The sequence below is a fragment of the Carex rostrata genome, chromosome 27 (genome assembly GCF_964058835.1).
Source record: "Carex rostrata chromosome 27, lpCarRost1.2, whole genome shotgun sequence".
Classification (NCBI taxonomy): Eukaryota; Viridiplantae; Streptophyta; class Magnoliopsida; order Poales; family Cyperaceae; genus Carex; species Carex rostrata.
In genome coordinates, this window is record NC_135944.1 from 5,511,088 (window position 1) to 5,516,057 (window position 4,970).

At 29.0% G+C, this 4,970-nt stretch overlaps 1 long non-coding RNA gene across 3 annotated transcripts in view; it reads left to right on the plus strand.

The window, feature by feature from the left end:
• Positions 1-2,383: 2,383 nt before the first annotated feature.
• LOC144545051 (uncharacterized) overlaps positions 2,384-4,970 on the plus strand; it is a 57,973-nt gene continuing 55,386 nt past the window's right edge. Inside the window, exons 1-2 of one of the 3 annotated variants that reach the window (XR_013508376.1) lie at positions 2,384-2,406; positions 2,885-3,027. This is a non-coding gene — a long non-coding RNA (uncharacterized LOC144545051). Of the gene's footprint in view, positions 2,407-2,884; positions 3,604-4,970 lie in introns of all 3 variants that reach the window. The other 2 variants (XR_013508377.1, XR_013508378.1) reach the window with 2 other exon arrangements.

The following is a 4,970-nucleotide window of genomic DNA, read 5'->3' on the forward strand; positions in this document are numbered from 1 at the left end:
GAGTCAAGTCTGCACCTGCATTTATTAAAACTAGGTTTGCGAGCTTGACTTTTTAAGCATTAATGAATTGGATCCGTTTTGGTCGGGAGGTTGTGGTTAATTTTGTTATAATTTAGTGACATAGGGAGATAGATATTGTGTAGATCATTCCATACAGGAGTTGGTGCAGCTCTGTTTTCATACCCAATAGATTTTCTGCAGCAACTCATCTCACACATACTACATATAATTCGACGTTCAAAAATATGTTAACAAAATTCAACCAATCTGTTTTGTTTGATGTTAGCAGTTGTTAATACGCTGTCAAATTTTACCTGGTGAAGTTCCCCGAAAACTATGGATCAATCATAGCTAGCTCATGGTTGGGCACATGCCGTTGATATATATAATTAATTTCTCATAAAAAAAAATCATAATATATGACTCCCTATTATATTACTCCATCCTATTTTTTTGTCTTTTCTGATTAAGAAGACGAATGAATTAAATTACGTGGCATTTTCTGACTTTAGGGGACAATACCAAGAAACTCATTCAATATACATGTGTCGTATATATTAACACACCGACGACATATCCTATACATGCATGCTGTTGATTAATTTTGTAATTAATTATTCTCAAAAACTATTTCTGAACTCAGTTTATTTATTTCTATTTAGGCGCCACAGAAAAATAATCCACAATTAATTAAGTGTTACAAGAAATTTATCATTGCCATTATATTCTTGCTCTTACTCAAAAATTGTTTATGATTTAATGGAAAATGTGAATCATCCGTAACATGATTCTAACTAAATTAGATATTGCAATGGTTAGCTAACCATAATAATTGTTCATTTCTTTTCTGTTGCATTAAAGAAATATGTCGGATCAATCATCAGCATATATATATATAAATTAAAACTGAATTATGAGTATGACATGTCTTGGTATTTTTTTTGGTGCTATATTTTTGAAATTAAATGTGTTTTAATCAAAAAAAGGTAGCAAAACATGTTGACGCAGGAGGAGAAGATATATAGAGTGAGAAAACATAGAGACAATAACAGGAGAAGAAATATAAGGGGACGGGGCAAAAAAAATAAGAGAGAGTGCGAAAAAACAAGACGTACCAATCATATTCTTATTAGAAAATGTTATTTTTCTTTTATATTATTTTGAGGTAGAGTTGGACTTTCAAGTTATAGGAAGCAATGTAAATAAAGATCAGTCATATAAATTAAATTTTCTTGCTACGAATGAGAGTCAATTTTATACTATTTGTAACATATTACTATAATTCATATAAAAAATAAGACACAAGTACAAAAAATTAGAAAAAGAAAATATATATACATATAAATTGATCACATTCATCTAAAGTTCCTCCGCCCCATATTATTCTAACTAGACATTTAACTCCATGGTCATTATTTAATATATAAGTTACAAAAAAAAAGGTTTTAAGAAATAAGTAATAAATTAAAAATTTATAAAAGATTAAAAATGTCTGTAAGGAAATAGAACAATTAATTCTATTATTTTTTAAATTTCATTCGAGTCAAGTCTGCTCGTGCATATATATATTAAATTAATCTAGGGTTGAGAGCTCGTGTTTTAAAGCATAAATGAAGGATCGATCCTTTTTTCATGGGAGCTCATGCTTTTGTTCATAATTTAGTAACTGAACCCTCACCGCCCCACGTGGATTAATTAATTCCAAACAAGATCTGGTGCAGCTTTGCTTTCATACCTAAAACATTTCGATCCTGCAGCAACTCATTTCACATATATTACATAATTCGACTTACAAATATATATATATATATATGTGTGTGTGTGTGTGTGTTGATAAAATGTCAACCAATCTGATTTTTTCGATATTACCAGTTGTTAATTCGCAGTCAAATTTACCCGAAAATTACGGATCATTCATGGCTCATGGTTGGGCACAGGGCTGTTGATATTTTTTCATAAAAAATTGAAACTAACCCTGGCCTACTTCTTGTCTTTTCTATTTAAAAAAACGAAAATAAAAAAAATTATGGAATCATTTAAAATTGAGGCGAACTATATATGAAACTTGAGATTTGAGGTGCTGAATAGATTGTGATAGTATAATTTTATTTGATAAAATAGACCAAAAATAAAATAATTATAAAAATTATAAATAAAAAATAAAGCTACTTATTTTATTTCATAAGAAAGACTTAGTCGTTCCTAATTAGACTTTGGATCCAATGACCCGAGGTGCAAAGACTGAATCTACACACACAGCTTGCTACACATAGAGCGAAGCAGAGGATCTGTAGTCTTCTCTTGTCCACAATCCACATGACTACCTCCCTATAAAAAAATTCTTATGCTTTCTAATTTGCCACAGAAACAGTCAGAGAGAAGAAGACAGGCGTGCTCTCATTTTGGGTACGTAGTTCTCTCTACCTTTTCTCTCTAATTATCTTAGTGGATCCTCTTTCGGTAAGTTTAATTAGGCAATTGTTTCAGTGTATGTATGCTTACTTGGTCTGTTTGTGAATTTATGTGTTGGAAAATTTCAATGTGTGCCTTGTGTTTTGTTTACTTAAGATCAATCATAATATATGACTCGATCCCTCAGATGATGCTCACCCTATATCAATCTTGTGTTTTCTGTTTAAGAAGACGAATGAAACAAATTATGGGATCTTTTCTCACTTTACACTTTACAGGGTGAAACAAATAAATTTGTGATTTCACTCGCTAAATAAATTACGATAGTATAATTTTATTCTATAAAATAGACTAAAAAGTAATAAAAAAAATTAAAAAATGAAATTACTAATTTTTATTTATAGAAATGGCTTAGTCACTTCTAATTATACTTTGGATCCGTTGACCTAAAGTGTAATTTATTAATCTACAGTACAGCTTGCTACACAGAGAAGCAGAGAATTGTAGTCTTCTCCAGCCTCTATAAAAATCTTCTTAGTTTTCTAATTCGCCTCGTCGTCATTTGAAGAAATAGCCGTAGAGACAAACACTGGCGTACTGCTGATCTCCTCTTTGGTACTTCTCTCTGCATTTCCTCTCTAATTATTATTCTCAACACCTTTTATTTCATGCTAGTTTTTATTTCTCCAATTCATGATTGGGTGATTCATATCTTACTGGATCTTCTCATTGGTAAGTTTTCACAACATATATATACAGGTCTAGTGTATAAGTGATGACTAGATATATATATATATGTGTGTTTGTCAAAAGTTGTCTTGGGAGATATGTTAGTTTCATATCCCAGTGAATGTGTGCCTTTTTTTAGTTTTCTTTGTGTTTTGTCAACTTTTTTATCTCATATATAGTAAATGGTTACATTAGATCTGTTACTCAGGCCGTTATTTATTAGTTAGATTTAGTTTGCGGTAGATTTGTGTAGATTATTTTAAGACATTATAGTGATATGAATTCTAGTTTTAAGCATTAAGCAGAGTGCCTCGTTTGTAACAATTTTTATATATCTGGGCTTAACGCTACGTTTAAATCTTTAACTATCTCAAGGGCTTAAATATTGTTCTTAGTCAAATGGCAATTAATAATACTTAGACTAAAATATTTAATAACACAATTTGGGCAAAAGTGAAAATAGTGTTGACGTATATAAGTTGTATTTTACATATTAAAATGTGGCTGAAGTTTAAGTTAGTTTAAACAATTAGAAAGGTATATATCTCTTATATAGTGTGAACAATTATATATATCATATGTCATCTCATATTGACCTTTGTTATTTCAGTGGGAATTATCTATAAAGTTTTCATTTCCTGTTTTAATTAGCTAGGATGTCAATGAAATAGTTTTATATATCATTTTACGTACCCGATCCATTTCGTATTTAATTTAAAAATATGGACCGGATTAAAAACTTTTTTGTTAGCGTATCAGATAAGAATATGTATACAAGAGCTATTTCGTACTCCTTAGAAGATAATTGATAAGATAAGTTTTATTATTATGATCACATTAATTTTACAACATTTTTGTTAGTTTTTTATTTGTAAGTATAACTATGAAAGTTTTATTATTATTATTGCATTAATTTTACAACATTTTATATAATATTATTTTAGTAAAATTATAATAAAATTAATTTGTCCAACATATTATATTGTTTTATTTAATTTTTTTTACAATTTCATTTAATTAATATTTTACAATAATGGTATATGATAGAGGAGGGATCCAATTACACCCTTTTTTGGTGACATCGAATTACACTCTATGTTTACAAAGTTCAAATAGTCGATCCAAATCGTTCAACTTGATGGATATGTTAAAATGTGCTTGCAGATCAAATTTTATATTTTTCTGAATTTTTTTACTATTTATTAAGATGGGTACAAAAATTCAACAGTCTGAATATAGCAATTTTGTTAAATACTTAATAAATAGTAAAAAAATTTCAAAAAATATAAAATTTGATCTGCAAGCACATTTTAACATATCCATTATGTTGAAAGGTTTGGATCGACTGTTTGGAATTTGAAAACTTTGAAAATTGAGAGTGTAATTCGGTGTTACCAAAAAATGGTGTAATTAGATCCCTCCTCATATAGATAATCATTTTTATATTTAATATAATCTCTCAATTTAATTGGTAATTATCCATTATTCATTCCGTTACCTTAACGGAACGAATAATGATGACAATTAATTGGTAATTATCCATTAATCAATTAATTTTACCCGTTATCTTAACGGATAAGGGTAATGACGTGAGTAGGATTAATTATTTATATGGGATAAATATGCCCTCACTGATCCTTAGTTTTACGGGAAATTAAAGCAACAAATTATCTAATGAAGCCATAACTTTTAATTGATTAACCTGGATATGGTTTTGCCATGCTTCTTAGATTAACATCCGTACGTCTTCAATATTTAATCACCCTCTATATATATATACCTTATTTCAGAACATCTTGTTTGTGGATTAATCGAGAAGAGGATCAGAA